Genomic DNA, 27,528 nt, shown 5'->3' on the forward strand with positions numbered 1-27,528 from the left:
TCTTTATCCTTAGCATTTCTAAGGCTGTCTAATGTTCTATAGAAGTGTTGCTCTCTGAATGTTTGAACTATTCCCTTATTAAGAGTCCTCCTTTATTTGCTATTATAAACAATGTTGAGGAGAATCTTGTGTCCCTCCCTGGTTTGTACAATGGGCTGCTGCAGATTATCAAGAAAACCACTTGATTGTAATAGTAAATAATTTAAATAGATAATTGTAACAAGGTGGGATGCAATCCCCAACCACATAAAAAAGTGGTCAACCTTACTAGGTATAAAACGCAAAATAAAATGATGCCTGATGTTTTATCTACTAAATTAGCAAACTTGAAAATAATGGTAATTTCAAGCACTGATAATGACATTAATAATTAGGTGCACTCGTTTAAACATTGTCTTTGGGAGTGGAAATTAGCACTATTTGGCAATGGGTTTAAAAATTGGTAATCCCACCGCTTGGAACACCATGGTAAAGAAATGACTTCTTGTACAAATTGGAGGAAATCACAAGTCTGTTAATGGTTACTCATACTCTTTTGCAACAGAGTCATCTTCCCTGTAGAGAAGGCAGCTTCCGTAGGATTCTAGCCCTGCATGGCATGAGTTCCAGACTGGAGGTGGAGGGAGAGATAAGAGCAGCCTCCATGAAGATGTGATTCTTGATCTGAGACTTGCCGGGTCAGCAGCTATTTGGCCAACAGAAGGGAGACTGGGAAAAGGGAGAGGTGGGTATCCCAGCATTTGTGAACGTGTATGTGCACATGCGGGTGTTTGTAGAAGGGTGAGTGAGTACTTGGGTGTGTCAAAACAAGAGGCTGGAGGGATTGCAGATCATGAATTCTGTGCCATGCTTGAGTGTCCCCTGAAGGTGATGGGGTGACACTGAATTAGAGAAGTGACATGGATTTTAGAAAGCTGTTACTGACTGCTGGATGAAGGATGGAGGCAGGGAAGCCAGGTAGGAGGCTGTCACAATAACTTAGGGGAGAAATGTTGAAGGTCAGCCTGTGTGAAGGTGGGTTGGTTGGAGGGAAGAAGGTGGATTACAAAATTTTAGGAGCTCACCTCCACTTTTCTATATGACCCTCCTCCAGGCACCTTCCCTGGGGAAGGTTTCTCTTCGCCGTGCCTCTTCCCGGTACACGGGGTCTCCTGGAAGCCTGTGGTGCCCATCAGCTCGCGCACGTTGCAAACTCTGCTAATGGCATGTTGGCTAATTGCATAATGCAGCTATCTGCCTGTGAATTGAGGCCCAAATGTTGTTCTTTGCAGGGTAATTATGCGGGATAAGTGAATGGCTGGAATATTTACAAGATTTTGTCCCTTGGTCGATTTCCTTTCTCAGAAGACAGCCGCTGTGTGGGGTAAAACATAAGACAGAAAATATCTCTGGGACTTGCGCAACATGGCCACAGGAAGCCTTGTGGTGTTTGAGAGAGGAACATGCAAAATATTAAGTTTGGGTAAAAAAGAGCATACAACTGTTCCATCCTTGAAATGCATATGTTCCACTGGATGATTGGCAGGGCTGGATTCGGCTCTTGCCTGTTTCCAGCCGAGGAGCGCGTCTCATTTCCAGCACTGGCATGTCAGGCTGGACGCAGGTCCGCACATGGTTCCTGGGGTGCGTGGCTGGGTGTTGGGTTTCTGCTGCATTGGATGTGAATCCTGAAGCATCCGTGGTTGTGACTTTGACCAAGTGATTTCCATATTCTAGGCCTCAGTTTCCTCATCTGTGAAACGGGGAGAGCAATGTGTCTTTGGAGAGCTGTCATGGGGGGTCTCAGAGGTGAGGGAGGTAAAGGGTTCCCTATGAAGCACGGGATTGAGATGAGGCTTCTTTTCCTCCTGCTTCAGACCAAGGGCAAGCCCCGAGCTGGGCATTGTGGGGCTTCCTGGGGACCCAGGAAACCCTGACTAGTGTTGCCTGTTTCAGCCTCCTCCCCATTAACTCAGCTCAGCCTTGTTATCTGGGAGCCTGGGTGGGAAAGAAGTTTGTTGAAGGCCTTGCCCTCTTTCTGAGAAAAGGTGGTAAAAGTGGATCTGCTTTTCCTGCCTAGTGCCAAGCACTGTGGGAGAATTTTTTTTTTTTTTTTTTTTTGAGACGGAGTCTCACTCTGTCGCCCAGGCTGGAGTGCAGTGGTGCGATCTCAGCTCACTACAACTTCTGCCTCCTGGGTTCACACCATTCTCCTGCCTCAGCTTCCCAAGTAGCTGTGACTACAGGCACCCGCCACCATGCCTGGCTAATTTTAGTAGAGATGGGGTTTCACTGTGTTAGCCAGGATGGTCTTGATCTCCTGACCTTGTGATCCGCCCACCTTGGCCTCCCAAAGTGCTGGGATTACAGGCGTGAGCCACTGCGCCTGCTCGAGAAAATGTTTTTATTTTATTTTATTTTTATTTTTTTGAGACAGAGTCTCACTCTGTCACCCAGGCTGTAGTGCAGTGGCATGATCTCGGCTCATTGCACCTTCTGCCCCCAGGTTCAAGCAATCCTCCTACCTCAGCCTCCCCAAGTAGCTGGGACTACAGGCACCCACCACCACGCCAATCTGATTTTTGTATTTTTTTGGGAGAGACAGGGTTTCACCATGTTGGCCAGGCTGGGCTTGAACTCCTAACCTCAAGTGATCCTCCTGCCTTGGCCTCCCAAAGTGCTGGGATTACAGGCATGAGCCACCATGCCTGGCCTCGAAAATGTTTTTAAGACACATATAACCCTTGGAAAGGATTTTCATCTTCATGCTTTGCAGAGGACATTAGACACTCAGAGAGGTTACATAACTTTCTTTGGGACACACAGCTCACAGGTGACAGGAGTTGGATTTGGACTCATCTCCATTACCTGCTCTCTCTGGGCTAGGCCAGGGTGCAGGAGGTTCCCTTCGCCTTTTGATGGGTGTGAGTAGGAGGTGTTCGTTTTTCCTTCTCAAACTCCAACTGTGGCCCTTAGCTGTTGGGGAGGTCAGATGAAAGCTGTCTTTGTCCTTGGCCTTTTTCAAACAGGTTCTGGTCTTTGCATCTGAGTGGCTTTTCTGCAAAGTGGATCTGGCTTCTTGAAAAGGCACCATCCACCCCCAGCTGCCCTCCCCCAGCCTCCCTGCTGTGGGAACCTCCCATGCCATGTTCTCCTGGCCGGCAGCCGCCTTCCCTAGCCTCGTGAGTCCCTGCTTTCCCTTAATGATAGGGATGTGGGCTCCCCAAAGCTCACAACACAGGGAGGAAGTGCTGCTGAGAGGGTTGAAGAGCATGCCAGAGTTGCGGGCAGGAGTCTTGGCCTGGTCACCTAGTACCTGCATGCCTCCAGGCAAGCTCTCCATCCTCTCGGTGCCTCGGTGTCCTGAACTGTCAAGTGGGTGTCATATGGCATGTTTCTCTAAGGGCAGAGGTTGGTGGAGATGAAACACAATAATGAACATCAAGTGTCTGGCTTGTGGGAAGTGGTTATCTCAGGCCTTGCTGTCATTGTCACATCTCATGAGTGATGGAGCCTGGTGCAGTGGGCAGAGTCCAGAGGAGTTAGACAGAACTGGGTTCTCCACTCACCTCCCCTGATCAGCTGCCTGGCCTTGGGCAATTGCTCCATTTCAGGGGACATTCACTGGGGAGTGCTGAGTTGAGAAAGGAAGAGCTCTGGGAGCTCAGGGTGAACTCAGACACCCATCCTAACTGCTGTGTAGTGACATGGGTTATAAATAGTTTAGTCTGGCCAACATTTGTTGAATGCCTACCTCGTGCAGGCACTGGGTAAGGACAGGATGCAAGCAGAGTTCTCAAATGCAGTGGTTTACAGTTGAAGCAGACAACGTGCACACCACGGCCTGCCGTACAGCGGGTGTTTGGAAATACACAAATTCAGCTTCTCTGCTCTCGCAAGTTGTGACCTGCTGCCTTCCTATCCAACAAGTCCTGGCCTTCCCGACACTGAGCCTTCCTGATCGCTTCCTGACTGATGCTGTCATGTAAAGTTAGGTCTGGTGATTCTGGCAGCACATCGTGGCTAAGCTCATCCCAGGCGCTTGGCCCTGATCATTCCTGTGCCACCCTCACTGCCCGGCACTTAGAGGCTATGTGGAGCCATGGGCAGGGTCCAGGCAGATACAGGACAAGGGCTTGGCTGTACTCACTGTCCTCTGCTCGGTGCCTGGCGCAGGCCCTGGCACACTGGGGGCCCTGGCAAGTTGGTCTTGTGTAGTGATTCCTGCTCTTGGTGGCTTCCTTTGCTCTGTATGCTCAGCCCGCAGTGTGTAACAGTGAATGAACTTGAGCTGGTGAGTGAATGTCAACTCCTATTTATCTCCCCAAAACAAACAAAAATATTTTTTTGAGTGCAGTTTGGAAACTCCTGAGGTTGTCAGGTTAAAAAAAAGAAAGAATGGAGATGTGCTTTGTGGAATGTCGTGAAACATCATTGGCCTTTTAAACTTAACATGACTCAATGTGCCCAGTGAACTTGGTTAGGTTAGGTAATAAACTAGCACAATAAAAGTCAAAAGTTGGCCGGGTGTGGTGGCTGATGCCTGTAATCCCAGCACTTTGGGAGGCTCGGGCGGGTGGATCACTTGAGGTCAGGAGTTCTAGAGCAGCCTGACCAACATGGTGAAACCCTGTCTCTACAAAAAATACAAAAAACGAACTGGGTGCCGTGGTGCACTCCTATAGTCCCAGCTACTTGGGAGGCTGAGGCAGGAGAATTGCTTGAACCCAGGAGGCAGAGGTTGCAGTGAGCCAAGATCACGCCATTGCATTCCAGCCTGGGCAACAAGAGGGAAACTCCATCTCAAACAAACAAACAAACAAACACCTCAAACGTTTAAGAAACACGGAGGAGAAGAAGCACTTGAAACTAAAAATTCTTTATATGAATGGTGTGTGTGTGTGTGTGCGTGTGAGCACATGATGAAAGGCCTTTTATTGTGGTGGAGCATGTTGGACCCGGGGCAGCCTGTTCCAGATATGTAGCATGTGCTCAATAATTGCTCTTGGATTAGATCAAGTGAAGCTCGCTGCTTCACATCCCACTTTTCTTTGCCAGGGTGTATTATTTGAAAATTGTTGGCCAGCAGAGGGAAAACACCTCAATGGTCAGACTGAGTTGGTTTAAAAATCCATTAGCAATTAGTCTGCCCTCAGTATGTGGTATTCCTGGGCTTATTCACCCTTTGGTTTGCTCAATAGTCTCCTCTCCTAGCTGCAGCCCTGAGCAGGGTGTATACAAAGGTGACAGGCAAGTTTGGGTTTCTGGGTGTGTAAGTTCCTTGGGCTGCCATGACCTAGTACCATAAACTGGGGCTTCAACAAGAGATATTTATTCCTCACAGTCTGGAGGCTGGAAGTCCAAGATCAAAGTGTCGGCAGGGTTGGTTCCTTCTGAGGCTGTGAGGGAGAATCTGTTCCAGGCCTCTCTGTGTGTCTTGTAGATGGCAGTCCCCATCCTTATGTGGCTTTCTCCCTGTGTGTGTCTGTCCCCAAGTTTCTCCTCCTTATAAGGACACTAGTCATACTGGATTAGGGCCCACCCTAATTCCCTCATTTTAGTTATTAACTTTGTAAAGACTCTATCTCCAAAGAGGGTCACATTCTGAGGTGCTGGGGTAAGACTTTCCATATGAATTTTTGGGGATGCAATTCAACCCATGACATAAAGGCTCCCAGGCCCAGCGGGGAGGCAGGAAGTCCATGGACCACTGCAAAGGAGTGGGAGCGAGGTACCTTGGAAGAAGAGAAGTAGTGGCTGAATCTGCTCAGGAAGATCTGAGAAGCCTTTATGGGAAGCCACATGCAGGTGGGAGGGAAGGACTGAGCTGGAGTTTGCTAGAGTGGGGAGGTGGGTGGACGGAGGACACTCTCTAGCTGACCATGTGCCGGGTTCAGGAAGTATGGCTGACCTAGAAGGCTGCCACAGTGCCCTGACCGGGCCATGGGTGCCATGTGGACATTGGGGGAGAGGAGGCTGCAGGCAGGCTGGGGCCCACAGTGCAGCTTGGGCTCCAGCCTGAAGGCTGCTTGAGTCTGAACGCCATGCAGCCTAGAAAGGTTTTGCCCAGGGCAGGAACAAGATCAGATCTGGGCTTAAAAAAATTCATTCACATTCACTCATTTGACAAATATGTGTTGGTTGGTTCTTTATTGAGGGATCTTGGGCCCTGGAGTCATTCTTCGGTTGATGAGCTAAGTGACCTCAACTAAGTTATATAACCTCTTTAGACTGTAGAATTGGGACTTAATAGCAATGTCTGCCTCCTAGAATTCTGGGATGAGGAGGTGTCATAAGGGACTTGAAAACTCGGCTGAGAGCCTGCTGTAGAGTTCAGTGTTCAACAAATATGAGCTACTAGGATGGAGGAGACAAGAGGAGGAGAAGGAGAAAGTTGAAAAGAGAAAGGAAGAAAAGGAGGAGGGGGAGAGCCGGTCAGATACAAACCCAAGAACCGCGCACTGAGGGAAGGACAGGGAGGAAGACCAGGGGGTCTCTGAGCATAGGCCATCCAACCCAGGGAGGCCTGACCTATCCGTGCTGGATGTGAGCATGGAGAGAGAGTCGGGGAGCCTGCAAGGGGAGCTGGGGTGAGGCCAGGAGGAGCTGAGTGTCCTCCAGGGGCTTGAGTGATGCACTGGGTGTTGGCATCTTTCTCTGGGCAGGCACTTCCCTACCTGTGGCCAGCAGACAGCCACTGGCTGAAGGGAAGGGCTGTTTCTGTATTTCTGGTGTGCACACGCAGATGATAGTTCCTGCAGATAAGCTGTCCCTGGAAGCCTGGTCTGTCCCCTTGGCTGCTCTTGGTGGAATGGATTGGGTTTTGGGTGCTCTCCGAGGTAGTGTCCTCTGGGTGCTGGCACCAGCCTTGCCTTGCTCAGTTTAGGAGTTGCCATGCTTCATGGGGCAGGCAGTGTATATTTTCTTGGGGCCTTTCAATGATCCCTGTCACTCTGCAGAAGGACTCAGAAATGTGTTGAGAAGTGGGATCCAGCTCTGCTTGAAGCCTAGTCCTCCTGAACCTGAATTGACTCATCTGTGAAATGGGGCCTCATAGACCCAAGGCTGGTGTGTCTGCTGTATGCTTTCTGACTGGAAGGTGCCTGTGCTGTTCTGATTCTTACAGACATCTCAGGTTGTTGTGGGGGAAAGGAAATGATGACCATGAGCGATGGTGGGCTGGCAAGCATGTAACAACCAGCTATCTGAAAAAAATTCTGGTTTGTAGTGTTTGCCAATTTCTTTGGTGTAAATACTTCCACCGTGGCCAATTTCAAGCCACCAAAGGATGTCACTGAACCCTGAGTCAGGAGCTCCTGAGACGTGCCATTGCTGCATCTGGGAGCAGACACAGCACACAGTCGTTGGGGGCCATTAATTATTGTCATTATTTTTATCTTAGAGGGCTGGAAATGTCACGCTGATCTGCCGAATGAAAGAAGTCAGCAATCATATTGGAAGCAGATAGTATGGTTTGCTTCCAAACTAAGCCAAGCTAAGAACATTCACATACACTATCTTGTTCAGTCCTCACATTCTTTTTTTTTTTTTTTTTGAGATGGCGTTTTGCTCTTGTTGCCCAGGCTGGAGTGCAACGGCATGATCTCAGCTCACTGCAATCTCTGCCTCCTGGGTTCAAGTGATTCTCTTGCCTCAGCCTCCCGAGTAGCTGGGATTACAGGCTCCCGCCACCATGCCTGGCTAATTTTTGTATTTTTAGTAGAGATGGAGTTTCACCATGTTGGCCAGGCTGGTCTCAAACTCCTGACCTCAGGTGATCCGCCCGCCTTGGCCTCCTGAAGTGCTGGGATTATAGGAGTGAGCCACTGTACCCGGGCAGTTCTTGTATACTTCCATAGCATAGAGATTTTACTCTCGTTCTGTAGATGAAGAAACTGAGGCTCGGAGAGCTTAACCAACTTGTGTAAGTCCCCAGTCAATAAGTGGCAGATGGGACCTTGAACCATGAGGAGGAGGAAAGTGGTCAGTAGTAATATTAATAGAAAACCTTCACTGAATATTTGTCATGTGTCAGGGACACTCCCTCATAAAATGCTCACAACAGAATTACTTACAAGTTGGACATGATACTCTGCCCAAAATAAAGATGATTCAGCAGAGGCTCAGAGAGGTTAAGGAACTCACCCTAGGTCACACAGCTAGAGAGTGGTAAAGCTGTAACTTGAGCCCAGGTCTTTCTGCTTCTAACACTCAGATTGCCGCACCACCCTTGTACTGCGGTGATCACATTATGTCTTCTACAGTCTGCTATTGGTAAAGATCTCTATTTTTAGTCCCCAGACTTATATAAAATATCGATTCCATTTTGGATGCCCCTCCAAGTGCACATGGATATGAAGAAATGCCTGACACAGATGGTGCAGGAGAACATGGGGCTGCCAGGGGCTGGGCCACTGTCAGTGTCCATGGCCTTGGGCAAGTCTCAGCCTGTCCTTGCATCTGTGGACACAGAGGCTGGGCCTCTAGGAGAGGCTGGTGGTGAGCCTCCAGTTCTATCGTCCCCATCAGCCTGGGGCAGTCACTGACATCAGCGATACCTGCAGAGAGAGCCACTGAGTGAGCGTCTGTCCCCTGGGAGTTGTTGCTGGTGGCTGGTGAAGAGAGAGGATGGGGCCTTGGAGAGACTGCATTTGGGAGCCTTTCCTTCACCATCTCAGAAAAGGAAGTATCACAGAGCACCTGGCAGGTGAATGGCCAATGAAAAAAGAGTTTTGTAGAAAGTTTCCCATGTTCTGCAAGACTCTGGCTGAAGGAGGGTAAAACAGTGGGGCTGGGCTGGGGCTGAACTGAGCTGAGCTGGGCTGGGGTTAGGGCTGGGCTGGGTAGGGTTGGGGCTGGGCTGGGGCTGGACTGGGCCGGGCTGGGCTGAACTGAGCTGAGCTGGGCTGGGGTTAGGGCTGGGCTGGGTAGGGTTGGGGCTGGGCTGGGGCTGGACTGGGCTGGGCTGGGCTGAACTGAGCTGAGCTGGGCTGGGGTTAGGGCTGGCTGGGTAGGGTTGGGGCTGGGCTGGGGCTGGACTGGGCTGGGCTGGGCTGACTGAGCTGGCTGGGCTGGGGTTGGGCGGGCTGGGTAGTTGGGCTGGGCTGGGCTGGACTGGGCTGGGCTGGGCTGAACTGAGCTGAGCTGGGCTGGGTTAGGCTGGGCTGGTAGGGTTGGGGCTGGGCTGGGCTGGATGGGCTGGCTGGCTGAACTGAGCTGAGCTGGGCTGGGGTTAGGGCCGGGCTGGGTAGGGTTGGGGCTGGGCTGGGGTGAGCTGGGACTGGGCTGGGATGGACTGGGCTGGGCTGGGCTGGGCTGGGCTGGGCTGGGCTAGGGCTGGGGCTGGTCTCATCTGGCCTGGGCTGGGCTAAGCTGGGCTGGGTCGAGCTGGGCTAGGTCTGGTCTGATCTGGCCTGGTCTGGGGCTGAGGCTGGGTTGGGGCTGAGCTGATCTGATCTGGTCTGGGCTGAGGCTGAGCTGGGACTTGGCTGGGCTGGGCTGGGTTGGGTTGGGGCTAGGCTGGGGCTGGGGCTGAGCTGGGCTGGGTCCGAGCTGATCTGGTCTGGGCTGGGCTGGTCTGGGCTGGACTGGTCTGGTCTGGGCTGGTCTGGTCTGGTCTGGACTAGGCTGGTCTGGTCTGGACTGGGCTGGGTTGGGCTGGGGTACTGCTGGGATCCAAACTGTGTCTGCTCTGCCAGAGGCGAGAGGTGGGTGGTTGTTTAGGGAGGTGGGGCTGGGAGTGGGGCTCCAAGGGTCTTGTGAAGGGGAATGAACACAGGCCTTGGAGGCAGAGACCTGGGGTCTTGGCAACTGTGATCAAGTTACTTTACTGCTTAGAGCCTCAGCCTGCCCATCGGTAGAGTAGTTGTGATAGTACAGCCCCCAGAGTGGAGGCTGAGGTAAGGAATAGACACAGAACCTGGTATACAGGAAGCGCTCAGTGGACAGCTATTGTCTCCCTCTCCATTGAGGTCCCTATCACATCTCTCTTTGCAAATGGTCATGGACTAAGGCTATTATTTGATATTCCCTGTGCTCCTCTAGCCCCAAGCCCAGGGAGGGCACTGGCAGGTGGCCCTGGGACCGCCTCTCCTCCTGGGAAGCCCCGCGTGTTTCCAGGCTCTGGAGCAAGCCTCCCAGAGCTGGAAGGTGCCGTTGTGTACGTGGGCCGCCGCCCTCCGCCGCGCCAGGGCTCTGCAGACACTGGCTCCCAGGAGCCGGGACAAAGCCCTATTATGCAGGGTGCTCACACTCACGTCTGAAGTGTGTGAACCTGCCGACCCGCCCGCCCAGCCCACAGAGGCTAGAGTGGCTCTGCCCAGCCATTGTTCCCACAGGGTAAGGGAGGTCACCCGGGGTGAGGCCGCCCAGGGCGTCTTTTGAGGCTGCGGAGGATGACCCCTCTTTTGCTGGGATGGGAATAGCTGTTCTCTGTCTTCCTCTTGCTGTCATCTTGGTTGAAGGTGGCAGGCTCTGATCTGGAAGGAAGGATGCCCAGGCTCTGTTTAGCACCGGGAGGTGGGGATGCCGGGTCCCAGGGTTGCTTTTGGAACGGAGTAGGTGTATGGCTGGAGGATGCGGAACTTGCCGGAGCAGCAGAGGAGTAAACCACATCCACTCATCCCGTCAGTAACTATTTGTTGAGAGCTCACGATGGGCCAGGCACTGTGGATGCAGTAAGAACAGATAAAAATCTCCACTCTCACGGAGGCTGTCTTCCAGGGAGGACTTCTGGAAGACCTCACCTGGCCTTTTCTGGCTTTCCAACTCTATGAAATGATTCTCTTTTCCACTCGACACTTACTAAGCCTGAGGGATATTCATTCATTCATTCATCCACTCATCTATCCATTCATTCATTCAACAAATGCTTATTGAGCAGCACCTACTGTGAGCCGCACCCTTCGTTAGCAATCAGGATGTCTTGGCTTTGGTTGTCCCAGACAAATCCTGAGACAAGGACTCCTGTGTTGGGTGGTTTATTAGGATGCGCTTCTAGAAGAAACCAGTAAGGGGTGGAGGTAGGGGGTGAAGAAGAGGTCAGAGGACTCAGCCACAGAGAGTGAGATTTCAGGGACACTTCCAGCCTCAGCCTGATCTCCTGGGGGAGCTCTGGGGGTATAAATTGTAAATTGTGCCTCAGAGCTTGTCCCGAGTTTAGGCAAGGAGCTGGAGGCCCCAGGGCCTCACCAGGGCTCTTAAACTTGTGGGCGCTTGGGCTCTCTGAATGCAGCTAGGGTAGCTCAGGTAGCCCAGGCCTGTCCTTTACAGGAAAGGGAGTCACAGGTGTAGCTGGATAGAGGCGAAAGTGGTAGAGGCCATAGGGCCAGGAAAGGCTCACCCAGAAATGTGAAATGAAAAGTGCCCCCAAGCTGGAGCCAGGCTTGCCCAGGATGGAGCCTTGGCAGAACAACGAGGTGGGGACAGGTGAGTCAAGCAGTCCCTAGAGGCCTTGCCTCCTTTATCCCCCAGCCTAGGGAAAGAGGCATCAGGGAGGTCTTCTTGGAGGAAGTGACCCTATGGGTGCAGTGGGTGCAGAAGGGTTGCTATACAAATACACACACACATACACACACATACACGCAAAAGCATGCAGAAACTTGTGGCAGGGTTGGGATTTGAACCTAGGTCTGCTGATTGTAAAACCTGTGTTTATTTCATCTTGCTTTTCTCTACATTAACATTTTTTCACCCAAGGTCATGGTTTCATAGAGTGGGTTGAAGGCATTTTAGTGGTCCTCGCAGCCAGCTCCTTTGGGTTTCAGGTTGGGGAGCTGAGTCTCGGAGAGGGGCGATGGCTTCCTAGTGTCACACAGTGGTTTAGCGCCCGAACCCTGGCCTCAGAGCCCAGTCCCAGACTTGCCAAGCCTCAGTTCCCGCTGACTCTTGCATCATGGGATTTTGGGCTCTGTGAGTCTGCAGTACAGACAGGACAGGCTACGTCCTTCCAGGAAAGGCCTGGAGGTTATTTGGATGCAAAGATGAAGAAAGGCTAATGGGATAAGGAGACAACGTTTGTCTGTCTCCTGCAGCAGAGCAGTGGGGATTTACCCAGTGGGAACAGGTAATCCTGGTAGGGGTGGATTTACAAAGTCCATTTTGTTCATGTTAACTAGTAAATTGGCTTAAGGCTTGCAGTTCAGCCATTCCCCATCCTGGAGACTGGCATGAAAGGTGAAAACAACCTTTCTAAGCCCCTTCATACCCATCCCACCACTTTTAGGGGTGGAGAGTGAAGATCGTTTGAAAGAAACTTCAGCTAGAAAATAAGTCTGTGCTCCTCAGCTTCGCCTGGGGTGCATTTCTTATCTGTGAGTAATGACTTTTTCACAATCCACCTTTTATACTCATTTCAATAATGTGCCTTGGGAAGCCAAGGTTCTCTTAAAGGAGAAGCCCTTATTTATTTCCTGGTCTGGTTTGGGAGTGACGCAACTGAGCCAAGAGTCCAGGCAAACCTTGGAAGAGTCATCCCCCAACCCACTCTCCCAGCCCTGAAAAATTAAACCAAGGATATGTTCCTTCAATCTTGACCAGAAAACCGAACAGAACAAAAAGCCCAAAGCTCCAAGCTCCAACGATTTCAAAGCAAACACAGCTTCAGGGGCTTTTGAAGGTGGAAGGTGAAAGCCTCAGACAGCAAAATACACTATATATGTTGGTTGCCTTTGGTCACAGCTGCTGGCCGGCGATTCTGGGACAGGTGGTCACAGGGTGGGCTAGCAGAGCTGGCTGGCAACAGCCTGGTTCCTGCCACAGCAGACTGAGATGCTGACCTGTCCCTCGATCTCATGTCCCTGTGGTATTCCCAGTGTCCATCTGCCTCCCCTCTTTAGATGGGTGGGACATTTCCTGATTCTCTGCAGCTTGCTGATGGAGAGGCGGTGCCTCTTAAGCAAGGCATATACCTGTATTGACGTACTCCACAGGGACTTTATATGCATTGTTGCAATTCATTAATAAGAGATGGTTACTTATTTACTTATTTTCTAGGTTTGTAGGAAATGAAGGCTGGGAGAGGCAAAGCCAGTTGGCTCAAGGTCACATCCGTGAACATTTCTCTAAAGTTCTGCTTTCCAGACCACAGCAAGTCAGCAAGATCAAGACAGTCTTAGAGTAAGTTCTTGACAAAAAGAATAAACCTCCGTCTCACCCACTCTCTTCCTCTTGTCCTTCCACGGCAGAGTTTGGGGTTGGTTTTCACCACAATCATTGATCTTATACTTTTTTGCTTTTTGAAAATATCTGTAGGTGTGGGTCAGGCATAGTAGTGGAGTGAGGATGTATATATATGTATATATATATAAAATATATATAATATTTTTTGGTTGGAGGGTGTGTGTCCAGATATTAACTTCTAATCCTCTCCCAGGAAGGAGATAAACAGTCCCCCAGGACTCACACGGAATATTTTTTAGCGTCTTGCACTTTTGGTAAGTGACAGTTTTGCAAATTGCGGGTAAAGAACTTAAATGTCTAATTAAATCCTGAAGATGTACAGGAGTTTGAAACGAGTGATTGATGCTCACGGAGGTGCGGCTTCCTGACAGAGGCTGCCTGACAGGGACTGCAAAGCCCGTTCAGCAACTGACGTCTTGTTGTGATCCATGTTGTCATTTTTTCATTACTGATTAAAATTAAAAATCTGCTTGGCAAATCCATTGTAAAAATTTCCTTCATGAGCATCGACGGGTACAAATTATTTTGTCAATCGTCTGGCAATCAAAATGGGGCTGGAGACGGTTTCTAGCCCACACTTCTTTATTATCTCCCTCTCGCTCACGCCAGTGACTTTTCACAACAAAGTTTTAAAAAGCGTAGGTAGCAGGCTTGGCAGCGCTTAAAAATTAAAGATTCCTCTCTATTTTTTAATGAAATGTTCTGTTTGTGTGCACCCCCTCTCCCCACTGAGAGCGGAGGGGAAGGTTCGTGGTGGGAGAGTCAGTCTGCGCTCTGTAATTGTCTAATGCTGTGTAATGACAGGTGAATAATAGTAATAAAAGCCTTTATTAGGATAAAAATCTGTTTTGAGAATGGAAGCGTAAATTGTCTAAAACTGTGAGGCAGAAAAGAAATCTCACTAACCTGCAAACCGAGTGGAAAATATTTACAGCAACTTCACTAGGATGGTTTTTGACTTGGTATCCACGTGTCATGTGGAGGATGAGGGAGGCGTGGGAAGGGAGGACATGCAGGTGGCGTGGAGCTGTGCATGGTGTCCTGGGAGACAGAAGACCTGGATTCCAGGCTTAGCTCTGTGCTGTGTGCCCTGGCCAGGTCAGTTCCCCTCCCTGGACCCTAGGTTCCTATCTTGCAAGTAAAAGTGATCGGCTCGCTTAGCCAGTTCCTGCATCCTCTCTGACACACGCTCTGCACATGTATTTATTCATCTGAAGCCTGGAAGTCAGCAGGCATTTAAAGATCCTCAAGATTCATCCTCTCACGCATTCTGTGGTGCGGGAAAGAGACCATCCCTGAGTCTGGAGCCTGAAGTGCTGGGCTGGAGCCTGGTCAGCCACGGATGTGTTGTGTGTCTTGGGGAGTTTACTCATGTCTTTGAGCCTTAGTCCCCTGAGTCGATGAGCAAACAGCCGAGGCACACCCAACACCATGCCTACCACATGGTAGGCACTGAATCTGTGAAAAAAATAATCAAAAAAATCACACTCAGGCATACAAAAAAATCTTTGAAGGCCTCTGAGTAGGAAGACTGTATGTGAGTGTTTCCCAGGGCCCCAGACCCTCAAAGCTCCCATAGGTGACTCCAACATGCCACTGGGTGCTTGTGTTCTACTCAGTGGAGTTGGAGGCATCTGCTCTTGGCTGTCAGTATCTCCAGGGCAAGAATTGATCGCATCTATTTCTGGGTCCCCACAGCCCAGCCCATTGCCTTGCACCAACTAGGTGCTTTGCATATGGTTTGGAATAAGGAATGAATGCCTGATGGAAGACACTAGGAGGGAACACAGGAGCATGAACCTCCCTGAAGGAGGCTTGAACCCAGTGCCTGGGCTGGGATCTCCACAGCACCCAGTTCTGATCCTCATAAGCATCCCTTCCAACTAACACAAGGGTCTGTATTCCAGGAGGGGACACTAGGCTCTTTCTGTGGTTCTCAGATACATGAATGAATGGGGCTGCGAAAGGCGTGTTTAGTACCTTCTAGAACTGTAATTTAGACTTCGTTAAAAATATTTCATTTTGTGTGGAGTTGTTTGTTTATAATTTATGCACTTCATTTTTCCCTTTCTTGCTTATAAAAACCTAAAGGTTTCCAATTTTCCAGGAGAGGGAGAAAAAGAATATATTTCAAAGGGATTGAGACTGCAGGGTCATCTTTAATAAAAAACAATATACCTTCTGTCTTTTTATAGACTTGTCTGCTTATTAAATACCTTGAACAAATCACCACATGGAGAAAGATTTTGTAAACAATTGAAATCAAGAGGTTCAGAATTCCAAATCTACATCCTTTTATAACTGAATTGGAATATTTATATCTCTTCACACATAGTTGGCATGGATGCCTCATACAAAGAATAAGCATATTGGAAGATACAAATAAATTCACATTTTCCTCCCTCTATAACACAGCAGGAACAGGGTGATTGGGAATAAAGGCCATGGGTATTTGAATGGTTAAAAAAAATCCCTTTAATGATTGGGCAATTTTCTTTTGGATAATGGTTTATTCCATTTTATAAAATGATTTCTCCAAACCTATATTTTGTGGATATTTTGCTAATGTGCCAACCCGCAGCTGGAAGGATGGGAACGCTTTTTCTACACCCCTGAAATGTGAGCTTATGCATAAAGTGGCTGGTCAGAGTCCCACATCCAGGAACTCCAAGGGGCCAGGCTCTGTCCTCTTCACTTCTCAGTGAGGCTGATGCAGCAAGGCTGATGCAGACATTTGGGGGGTGTCAGCTGAGATTCTGTTGTCCATTTGCACGTCCACTCATTCACCTTATGGACCCATCATTGTTGAACCAAGTTTAATTGCATTAATATTCCCCCCATAAACACTCACCGAGGACCTTGTGTTGTATGCTGGCAGTGGGAGTCCAGAAATGAACCAGACTCATCCTTGGCCATGGAGGAACACCCAAACTAATTGGAGAGACAAAGGTGGAGAAGGAGAGAAGACTGGGTAAGAGAAATTTAACAATAGGATATGGAGTGGGTCACTTTTGCATTCCATCCTAGTTGCAGAATCCATCAATAAACATCAATTCTAATTGATATCTATTGCATGACGTAGGGCCGGGGTCAGCTGACAGCCCTCTATCACATACCCCTTCTGTATCAGTGGCAGACATTACTAATTGATCATGGCACTCTTTTCACTTGAGCCAGGAGCAACCATCACCAGTCCATTGGAGTTGGCATGGGAGAGTCAGTCTTGGTGTTAGTTAGAATCTGCTCATTGGGAAGGGCCTTGAGTTAGAAGTCAGGAGACAGGCCAACTCTCTGGGTAACACAGGCAAGGCTCTATTAAATGAGAGGACGATAGCTGATCTTTAAAGCCCTTTCCAGCTCTGACATGTTAGCCACAAGCAGCTTGTCAAGGACATCTTTAAGTTGGCATGCATCGGTTGAGAACCTATTGTGTGTGGGGACATGAGAAGTATAAGACACAGCCATTAAAGAGATGGGCATGTCCTCAACCAATCCTAATAGCAGCCAGAACGTGAAAAAAAAAAAAAAAAAAAAAATAGAGGTTGGGTAAAGAACTCTGGGAGGTCAGGGAAGGAAAATACCAGTGACAGGGAAGACTGGGAAGGCTTCACAGAGGAGCTGGTGTGAAAGCTAAGCCTCAGTGGATGAAAAGGAATCCAATAAGCAGAGATTTGATTTGCCATTAAAGTGAAGCAGTTCCTGCTCCTCCCTCCCAGCGCTTCCATTTCCATTTCTTCATCTGCAGAGTGGCATGAGGTCGACTACCCCAATCAAGATTGAACAAGACAATAGCTGGAAATGTGCCTTGTAAATGATGATGTTTTATGCAAATGTCTATTAGTATTCTTAGTCCATTCATTAGTTCATTTTAGAATTGTTGAGCACCTACTCTATGCCAGGCCTTTCTCAGATGCTGGGGATAAGGAGGGGAATAGGACATGCTTCCCCTTCCCAGAAGTCTGCATTCTGGCTGGCATGCTAAATTTTGCTGGACATCCTAGGGTATGAGTGTACGAGTGTGACACTTTGAATTGTCTTTGGCAGTTGAGGAGATCACACGTGGTGAGTTTAACAAGCACGCGTCATGCAGTGCCTGCCTTAGTTTCTGGGATTTAGAGCAAATAACCATTTCTGGAAAACGGTTTGTCCTTAGGAGGTAGCTCTACTCTCCTGGAGACACCCCAGAATGGGTTTGCTGATGTGTAGGTGAGAATAAGAATCACCATCATCAAGACAAGGAACAGGAGCTCATGCGGGTGGAGGGCTTAACATTGCCCCTGTCTCAGTGGGGCAATCTGAAGTCCTGGATTTCCTGCCAGCGCAGGGAACCTCACCACCACAGCCCCGCCCGACTCTCCCAGAGGAGCCCACAAATCTACTTTTACTGATGTTGGAACTAAGGGTTGCCAAGGCGAATGTCTGCCTCAAGGTCTCACAGCACATATGTGGTCCAGTGGCCATAGCTCCATGGAGCCCAGTTGAACAAGCCTGTCCCAGTCGGAATTGATTCTTGCACCAGCATGTTGCCTGTTTCTGAGCCTAGGCCTCATGGCAACAGTCAAGGGTGGTCAGGGTTAGGAGCGTGAGTTTGCAGCCAGACTGACATGGGCCAAGTCCTGGCTTCACCACTTATTGTGTGAGCCGGGTCATGTCACCTCCCTGAACCTCAGTTTCTTCATCTGTAGACTGGGATTTATGTGGCTGTAGGAATGATTGGTTAAAATGAAGACAGAGGAGGCACTTGAGCAGAGGCTGAGAGTGAGACCCGTGCTCAGGGCAGCTTTTCAGCAGGGGCCTCTCAGCCTCCCAGGAAAAGCTGCTGGGCCATTTTATAATCCACCCCTGAAGCTGACATCTCTAGGCCTGAGCGCACAGTGTCCCAAAACGCCCCCTCTGTCTCTGTTGGTGTTGATACATACTTGTCGTAGGCGATGCTCCCACTATCAGACATTTGGTGGAATCATGAACATTCATTCCCACCCCTCTTGATGCATTTTCATGTTTCTTCCCTAACAGGCCTGGGTGTGTCGGCTTTGGGGTCCCACCATCTTGGAACCTGCGCTTCTGGTTTGCCTGGGAATGCAAGGTGTTTGGAGACTGCCCAAACACTTTTGGCAGGCCTGGTGAGAGTCCTGGTTGTTGGGGTGACCCTTGTTGCTGGAAAAAAAAAAAAAAAAGAAAAGGTCAATGGCAAGAGTGAGGTCAGGGGCCTGTCCCCACCATGTGCCCATTGGCTTCTCTCTGCAGCCTCCTGTGCCAGTGAGGCTCCCATGCTCTGGAGTGCTGGGTCTTATCCTACTACTTGTAACCCCATGCTCACAGTGAGCCTCTCTGAGCTTCAGTGTTTATGAAACAGGAACAATAGAAATCTCCACCCAGACATTAAATGATAGAATGGCACAAACAGCTGTGCCCTGCGCTGGGGTCATGGTAGGAACTTGGGGAGAGTTGTAAGGTCTTGATGTCCGGAAATATGTGCCAGCTTCCAATTCTATGGTCTATATCATCCCACTTAAAAAATCATAATAAGGCTTAGGGAGGGGAGTGCACAGGTGAGTGGAGCCGAAGCAATTTGCTTTATCTGCCAGTGTCCTCTTTCTGCCTCACCCACCTGAGCCCAGGTTCAAGGCTGCTGGGACCAGCGGAGGGCAATGCGGCATGCTGAAGATGGGTCTGAGGGTCTGACCAGAGGCCCTCGTGTCAGCCAACCACAGCCCTGGGTTTTACCAGTGGCTTCCTTTGGACCCTCCCTCTGGAAATGCACATTGATTCCCAATGGCTGGAAGCATCAAGCATGTACGGCCCCCAAACCTCAAAGGGGGTTTGGCAGCTGTGGCTTTTCTGGCAACAGAAGCTGTTGATTTATTTTCCAAGCCAATTGGCTAGTTGAGTATGCCAACTACAACCTGCTATTAGAAGTTCCTTGCTGTGGTCTGTGTGAAGGCCCCAGGGGAACAGCCCCACATGCAGCCATGTCCCAGGGTCTGTTCTTTCCTCCATCTGAACTCTCCCACCCCCTTGTCCATCCCCTTGGTCAGCATGGGGCTGGGGCAGGAGATACCTCAGGGGCTTCCACGAGAGCCTCTCTTACGCGCTGGACTGTGCAGACTCAGGGATAGGCATTTCTGTTGATGTCATAGGCTGGGAACAGAGCTGGTGATTTGGGGTCCATGGATGGCTGTAGGCATTTGTGTCAGTCAGGTTAGGCTGGGTTATGCTGCAGTAACAAATAATTCCAATATCTTGATGGCTTAATCCAACATAGACTTACATCGTATGCATATTAAATCACCTGGGGGCTTGGCTGTGTTGCCCTCACTCAGGGACTCAGGCCAACAGAGCAACTGTCACCTGGAATGTCATCTATTGTCATTACAGGGTAAGTTGCACACTGGCTCATAAAGGTTCCACTGGAGAGTGACACACATTACTTCTGCTTACATTTCATTGGCCAAAGCCAGTTACATCGTCCACTTAACTTCAAGGCACCAGAAAAACACCTATTATGTTCTGAGAGAAGAGCTTGTAATATTGGTTTACTGTGTACTCGTGACTACTACACCATTGATACGATTTGGCTCTGTGTCCCCACCCAAATCTCATCTTGAATTGTACTCCCATAATTCCCACATGTTGTGGGAGGGACCTGATGGAAGATAATTTGAATCATGGGCGATTTCCTCCATACTGTTCTCATGGTAATAAATAAGTCTCATGAGATCTGATGGTTTTATCAGGGGTCTCTGCTTTGCATCTTCCTCATTTTCTCTTGCCACCACCATGTAAGAAGTACCTTTCATCTCCTGCCACGATTCTGAGGCCTTCCCAGCCATTGGTACTGTAAGTCCGATTAAACCTCTTTTTCTTCCCTGTCTCGGATATATCTTTATCAACAGTGGGAAAACAGACTAATACAACCATCTTGCTGGATCTCAGTTTATAACTTTAGGGGAGCTGTCTTTTCTCTCTGAGTCTCAAAGCACCGACAGGTAAAGGAGGGAACATAATGTTTATTCAATAGGTTAAGATGAAGGTTGGGATAATATATTTAAGAAATACTAAACACAGTGCTCATTTCCTTGTAGGTCATCTGTAAATTGATGAAGGAATACCTGGCATAGAGTGATGAGAAAAAAAATACCCCAGGACTTGGTTCAAGCCTTCCTGGGACTTATAGTGTAATGGTATGTATGTAATCGTCACATATATAGAGGGAAAAATGACCTTGACAGGTACTTTAAAGGGGGAATGAGGTACATTGATTGCAGAAACAGCTCTACCTGCCCACCCTTTCCTGTATCCAAGCCCTTTGCAAAGTGACATTGCAGTTCCTCCCATTAAGAGGTGGCTGCTATTTCTCTATCATTTGAATACAGGATGATCTGTGACTTGCTTTGTCCAATAGAATGCAGAGAAAGTGATGCTGTGCCAGTTCTGATTCTAGGCCTCCAGAGGCCTTGCAGGCTACTGCCACCCCGTGAGGATGTGGCCAGGCAAGCCTGCTGCAGAAAAGAGACCACAGAGAGTACAGTGGAGCCACATCAGCTGAAGTGTCATAGACCAGCCAAACCCCAAGCCAACTCAGCAGCGAGCTGTTCATGCAAGAGCCAGTCCAGCTGAGATCAGCTAAGCCTGGCCCAGATTGACAGAACTGCTCAGTCATCTTGCAGACAAACAGAAGCCATGCATGGTTGTTGTGTTAAGTTTCAGGGTGGTTTTGTTACACAGCCTTATTGTGGCAATATATTGCAGATGCAGAGAGATCCATGCTGTTATGAGGATGTATAATCAGAGAATTTGACTCATCTTGGAGGCCAGGTGGGGAGTCCCTGAAAAAAATCAAGACTGAGCTAAGCCCTGGTGGAAGAGTAGATGAGGTGTTAACTAGGTGAAAGGTAGGCAAGCACGTTCCAGCAGAGAGGATGGTGTGGGTGCAAATGTACAGAGTGGGAGGTGTGCGGCCGATTCAGATGCCGAAAGGGGCCAGTGTGATGGGCGGCCACAGCAAGAATGTTGGTTCTCCATCCCAGGCCCCCATAAATAAGCCTTTTCATTTCCAGAACGTCCCACTCAGCATGAGCAATATTAATGATGCACGTTCTTTACCGTGGCCAGGGCCCATGTGTACATAAGATGGGCCTTGAGGGCTTCTGCTTTCCTGGGTGCCCGGGGAAATCAGCAGGTGATCCTAGTGTTAGAACTGAAACAGCTCTTAGAGGCCGTCTGGTACAACCCGTCCTTTAACAACTGGGAAACGGAGCCTGGTGAGAGATTGTGACTGGCCTAAAGTGTTCTAGGGAGGGCCAGGTATGTGTGAAACTACTCACTGCTTTTCTTCAAATGTAAGTCCCTGTATGACCAGGGTGAGTCTACAGGGCCCAGAGGACTCAATGAGCAGTTTCAAAGGAATGTCCACAGCAGTTGCAGATGAAACCATTACAGAGGGGAGGGGTAGTTCTGTTTAAATATCTACCATATGTCAAGTGCTACGTGAGGAGCTTCATAAAGACCCTTTTATTTAATTCTTTTTGCAACTCTATGGGGTAGGTGGTTTTTGTTTTAATTTTATTTTATTCATTTGATACATAGGGGAACTAAAATCCAGAGAGATGAAATAATCTAAGTTTCTACAGCTAACAAGTCACAAGGATTTCCCTGCCTTCAAAGTCCATCTTTTCTTCACTCCAACATGCTGCCTTATAAACCTCCTTCTTTTCTGATGGAATTGTTTGATGTTTTTGTTGACTGTGGGGGATATTAGATGTAGCAGATATTTATTATTTTTTGGTTAGTCAGCACTCAACCTTGATCTCTCCTTGGGAGCAATTTGCCATTGCAAGCCCTCCTGGGTGAGAGCTATTCCCGCAAACTCTTTTCCCCCACTGGGCTCTGCCTAAGCAATAGGGCAACAAGGCAGAAGAGAGCAGTTACACAAAACATTCTGAAATTCATTCCAGTTGGTTTCTGTGATCTCATGCCTAGAAAATGTACACAATTCACTGAGCAACATAGCTCACCTAGGCCCATGTACTTGGTAGAAGTCAGCCTTTGTATTTCTCTCGAAGTGGTTTAATTCTTAGTGGATGAACTATCAGCGTATAATTGGGAGTAGGTGGCGGAGTGTTTCTATGTAAAGAAGCCCAAACTGTTGTGAGATCTTCAGTTTCTAGGGTCAGATCAATGCAGCTTGACTCAGCTCAGTGGAGCCTAGCACAGTTTAGCACAATTAAATTCAGCTCAGTGGACCTCAGCTCATGTTACCTTAGCTGGGCTCAGCTCAACTCAGCTCAGAGCTCAGATCAGCTCAGCTTAGCTCAACATGCTGTCTTATCACCGCCCAGTTGGGCTCAATTCAACATCGCCCAGCGGTACTCAGCTTATTCAGTTCAATCCTACTCAACCTAATGGAGCTCAGTTGGCCACAGCTTTGTTCAGTCAATCACAGAGGCATTTATTGAGCACCAGAGTTGTACACTCTGAAGGCTGTTTCATCTAGGAACTCGTAATTTAGTCACTGAAATAGTTTGAATATAAGGAAGAATGTTTATAGTAATCCATAAGCGAAGACTATGAGAGCTGGATGGAAGAGACATCTACTCATCACTGAAGATGTTGAGAAAGCTTCTTGAAAGTCACATTATTTCAGGTAAAATTTTATTTCAACTAATGATGAAGAGCTCGGGCAAGAAGGCAGTGCAGAAAGAGGAAATATCCTGATATTAGGCTGGAGCAAAAGTAATTGTGGCGGTTTTTGCCATTACTTTCGATGGTTTATACTGGTGCTTCTCTTTTTGTCATGCAGAACTCAAATTATTCTCTCATATTTTCCAGTTATTTATCTCTCTTTTTCCTGTATCCTGTGTGATTTCCCAATGTCTGCTTTAGAGTTCAATATTTTTGCTTCTATGTGTCTAGTCTTCTGTTTAACCTGCCTTTTGAACTTTTCTATTTTAATTATTACATTGTTCATTTCTAGAATCTCCTTTTAGTTCTCTTCAGATATGCCTTTCCTTTCACATACTATTTTGTTCTTGTATGTATTTCTTGGTTTGTATTTCTTCCTGTCTCTCTTCAAAGATTTTAAATATGCTTATTTTAAAGATTTTTTTCCCAAAATTTTGTTTTATTTCTAGTTCTTAAGGTGAACTCCTCTCCTTTGCTATGTCTTTTGATGGTACTATACCTTAGGGTGGTTTTTTTTTTTTTTTTTTGCTTGGGTGGATTATAATATTTTATTGTGAGCTCATCTTCAGTGGGGGTAGCTTTCTCTAGAGCTTGGTTTTCTAGTTTTAGAGGTATCACTTCTGAGTAGTTTCACATTTGCCTCTGCTAGGATCCTGTGTGTTTTGTCAGTTCTGGACCAATTTAGAGTAATGTTTTAGCTTATAGTTTCATGGGTGAGCAATGCTTTCTGGTCCCTGGTTTTGTGCAGAGGCTCAGAGACATATCTCTGCCTCAGTTCAGCCCGAAGTCTCGTTTCCTCTCCTAGTCTCCAGTTCCTATAATCTAGTCCAATATCCTGCGAAGTGTTCATTTTCAGCTTTCATCAGTTACTCCAGTTTGAGTTTTATCTTCACTTTGAGCTCCTGGAGATTTTTCTTTCCTTGCTTTTAAGCTTGGCTTTGTATTTGAAGAGTTTTTTGTTATATTGTATCCAATATTTTTATTTGTTGGGCTGGGGATGGGCAGAGTGGACAGTCTTTCTGTGCCAGCTCAGTCCACCATATGGACCGGGCATCTGAACATCCACATTATCATTATGAATATCTTTGTTATCGTGATAGAAGCCTCATAAGTCACCAGAAATAAGACAATTGCTATAAAACCACTCTGTAAACTGTAAAGTTCTCTATCAATAGATGGTATGAGGTGCTCAATATCCATTCTTAAAGAAGGTATTTAGGAATACCATCTATTTATTGGACTGAGTGAGAGAGCTGCCTGTATTTGCCATCTCAGCTTTCTCATGTATCTAGGTCATCCATGTGACCTCCACTGGCCAGACCAATGGTCATCGGTCCTCTCTGTGCTCCTGTTTGCTCCTTTTCGAAACTCTTTCTTTTCAATGCTTCCAGGACATCACACTCTCTTATTCTCTCCCACTCCCTACTGGCCGCTGTATCCACACTCCTTTATCCAAATTCTAAAGTTTGGGTGTTCCTGGGTTCTCTTTCCTTCTCTGGCCGCCATCCATCCATGGCCCCACCTCCAAGCTGTATCCTGAAGTTAATATGCTTCTCTCCAACTCCATCGTTCCCACAGCAGCCCATCATCTTTTGCCTGGACTGAGAAAGTCTCTGAACTGATCTGTGTTTCTTTCTATTATACTTATTTTGCTATTATCCTTTCCCCATCTAGCAAGCAGAATCAGAGCGCAGGTTAGACCCTGGAATTCCATAGCTGCAAACCCATCAATGACTTCCTGTTGGGCCTAGAATAAAGCCCAATGCAGCCCCTCATCACGCTTTTAAAGGCCTTACCTGATATGCCCCTGCATCTGTCTGTAGCTTCACCTCTTCCACATCCTGGTGCTTCCACATGCCCTGGCCTGGCCCTCTTAGTTCCACTCCAGGGCTTTCGCCAGTTCCACTCCAGGGCCTTTGCACTTGCTAATCCTTCTGTCTGGATCACTTTTCGCCCAGCCACTTTTCCATGTCTACTTCTTTCATTTCATTCAGCCTCAGTTTGAATGCCAGCTCCACAGGGAGGCCTTTGCTGATTCCTGGTGCCGAAGTAGCACAACTCCTCCCTGCAGTCACTACTTTGCTCTTCAAGACATTGTTATCTAATATAATCTCATTTATTTCTTAACTTGCTCATGGCCTGCTCCCCCAGCAGGAAGAACGTGAGCTCCACTAGAACAAGGGCTGGGTCTGCCTTGTTCATTGTTGATTTCCAGCATTGAGAACCATGCCTGGTCCTTTGCCAGTTCTTAATTTTTTTTCTCCAAAGTGGTGAATTGACTTTATGCTTTATGTGTGTTATCTCTTGCAAGTCTCTCAACCACCCTACAAAGCAGAAATTCCTGTGCCCATTATAAAGATGAGGAAAGTGAGAATCAGAGAAGCGTGATCCCCAAGGTGCTAGAGCCAGGAAGAGGCAGAGCCAGGCCGCAGGTTTTCCCGGCTGGATCCAATGTCCCTGCTCATTCTCTCGTATCAAATTGCCTCTTCTGAGCAGATTTGGGGTTTGGGTGCAGAGGTCAAGACACAAACAGTTGTTGAGTCGGGATGTCTCTTTTGTTTGAGAACAAAACCTTTTCTTTAAGCCAACGAGAAGAACATTCAAGTCTCCGACGTCCCGCGCCGGATGACATGCTTCCTTGAAAATGCCCACACAATGGTCGGCATTATGCGCGGGCATTTTTTTAATCAACTCTGTTTTGGAGTCTTTCGAACCATAAAAAGATCAGTGTGAAACCACAGAACTTCTAGGTTTCTTGCACTCTTCAAACTAAAGAAAAATAAGGTTGGGGGGAGGGGGGAGGTGGTGGCTGGATTATTTGAGCCATATTTTGCAAACGCTAGCTTCTCTCGCACTCTGAGGCAGCTGGTGCCAAGTTGCAACTCGCCACAAATTTTTATGGTCTGAGTTATTAACCTTTGCAAACAGCTGCCTGCAGTGGAATTACTGACAGGGCCCAGATCCCTGGGCAGGAGTAGGGATCACTGCAGGGCCTACCAAATGCAGAGATTTCCGCCCTGGCTCTGGAGATGTCATCTGTCCTTTGACTGCACATGCTCACTTGTGCCGCAAACAATTTCCTTGTTCTCCCATTCACTTGAGAATTTTGGTAATTGGCACTAGCAATACATTGGCCCATAAGTTAGCTCCGAATGAGGGGAGTATGCGTCTTGATTGCCTGCATTGCCTGGCAATAGTGTGGAGTCAGGCAAAAGGATTTCTGGTCTCATGGCTTCAGTGACCAACTCACAACCCACAAGCATTAGCTGTGGGCCAATGCTTTATCTGGGGCCCATCCTCGGTTCCCTCGTCTGTAGAATGGGCCTTCTAATCTTGCCTTCTAGGCTGGGCATGAGGATGAAATGAGATGGAGTGTGGGAGACAGCGTGAACTGCAGAGTTGGTGAGACTCAAGACTGGATCCCAACACCAGCTCCTACCAGCTGTGAGATCCTAGGCTAAACTTCTCTTAGTCTGTGTTTTCCCATCTTCCTCACTGGGTTATGCAGAGGTTTAAATGAGATAATGCACATAAAAGTTTTGGCACAAAGCCTGGCTCCTCGCTGTCAGTAAATAGAGATCGTTTTTGTCTTGTTCCTGATAGCCAACTCCCCCAATAATGAATGGTACTGGGCATGTCCTGGAGGAGAATCAGCAGTATTTTGAAAGTGCTCTTAGGCCATCTGGCCAACTTTTAAAGTTTTCTGGGTTGGTCATCATGATGAGGTTTGTGTGTATCTGTGTGTGTGTTTTACTTAAACTCTGAGAGATTGGGAAAAAAAAAAAAGGAAAAAAAACCCCTTTGTTCCGTGGAGAACGTGTTTCAAAGAAAAAGTCATCAGCCAAGAATATTCAGACCCTTTTGTTGTGTGTCGAAGAGATGATTATTTTGCAGGCTCTGGGGCACTTAAACTCTGTCCAGAAATTCCTTTGGTAAATAATAATAATAAAAAATATCCTTTGGAAATAATAGAGGGGATTTAGCAAATGCCTTTCTTTGAGGAATCTCAAAGGCGTTCATGTAATTTCAGGGCTTTAGTGATTTTCTTAAAAGGGTTTGACTTTCTTTCCTGCATCAGCCGGAGGCGTGTTCACAGGAACTGTAGAACTCTAGAGCTGGAATGGATCCTAGGGGTGATTTTGTCCAGCCTGTCTGCTATAGCAATAGGGGAAACCAAGGCACAGGTAAGTGATGACACAGCTGTGATACCAGGGCTCGAATGCAGGACTCCTAATAACCACCCAGCACTCTTTCTGACTCTGCAGGCTTCCTGACTTGTGTGAGTTCCACATTCTCCAAAAGGCATCTGAAGACTGACAGTAGATTGACATTTGACATGTGTTTGCTCACTGCATCGTTGAGCTTTCACCTGTGTAAGTTTAACAGAAGCAGCCGGTGAACAATGAGAGTGTGGACTTCCCCCTGGGGCTCCTGTGCTGGGGCTGTGAGTGTCCAGCTAAACAGAGGACCACTTCTGGCTCTGGAGTCAGACTGGCTGCTCATTTGCTAGCTGTGTGGCCTTACGCAATTCACCCAAGCATGACGGATCTCTTTGCCTTACCTTTTTTTTTTTGAGACAGAGTCTCACTCTGTCACCCACTGGCACAATCTTGGCTCAGTGCAACCTGCAATCTCTGCCTCATGGGTTCAAGCGATTCTCCTGCCTCAGCCTTCCAAGTAGCTAGA

This window comes from Nomascus leucogenys, chromosome 22a, assembly GCF_006542625.1.
Source record: "Nomascus leucogenys isolate Asia chromosome 22a, Asia_NLE_v1, whole genome shotgun sequence".
Taxonomy (NCBI): domain Eukaryota; kingdom Metazoa; phylum Chordata; class Mammalia; order Primates; family Hylobatidae; genus Nomascus; species Nomascus leucogenys.